The sequence below is a fragment of the Gekko japonicus genome, unplaced genomic scaffold (genome assembly GCF_001447785.1).
Source record: "Gekko japonicus isolate JY-2015 unplaced genomic scaffold, Gekko_japonicus_V1.1 scaffold410, whole genome shotgun sequence".
Lineage (NCBI taxonomy): Eukaryota > Metazoa > Chordata > Lepidosauria > Squamata > Gekkonidae > Gekko > Gekko japonicus.
The window spans coordinates 90,263-90,846 of record NW_015167067.1 but is presented as its reverse complement, the minus strand read 5'-3'; positions in this window follow the sequence as shown (position 1 = coordinate 90,846).

Sequence of the window (584 nt, the reverse complement as noted above, 5' to 3'; positions counted from 1 at the left end):
GGGCTCGATGCCGAAATCGAGGATTGGGTTCGGGTTTGTGAGCCTTGTCAGCAGGCTAGGCCTGAACCGCCAACCGCCACTCCGCAGCGTTGGGAGTTGGCGGGAAAACCTTGGTCGAGGCTCCACCTCGATTTTGCAGGGCCAGTGCAGGGGCAAATGTTCCTGGTAATTGTTGATGCGTATACAAAATGGTTAGAGGTTGCGCACATGCACTTGACTACTTCCGGTTCCGTCATCAATGTGCTGAGGCACCTATTTGCAACCCATGGTATACCGGACGTCTTGGTGTGTGATAACGGAACTCAATTCACCTCTGAAGAGTTCGGGAAGTTTTTGTCCGATAACGGAATCAGACAAATAATCTGGGCCCCGTTCCACCCAGCCTCGGCCAGGCGAAAAGAATGGTTAGAACCACCAAAGAAGCCTTGAGTAAGCTGGTATGTGGTGATTGGGGGGTAGAATTGGCTTCATTCTTGTTGAGACAGCATGTCACCCCTTGTTCGGCAACAGGCCGTAGTCCGGCCGAAATGCTGATGGGCCGGAGGCTTGCAGCACTATTAGATAGGTTGCACCCAGACCTCAAT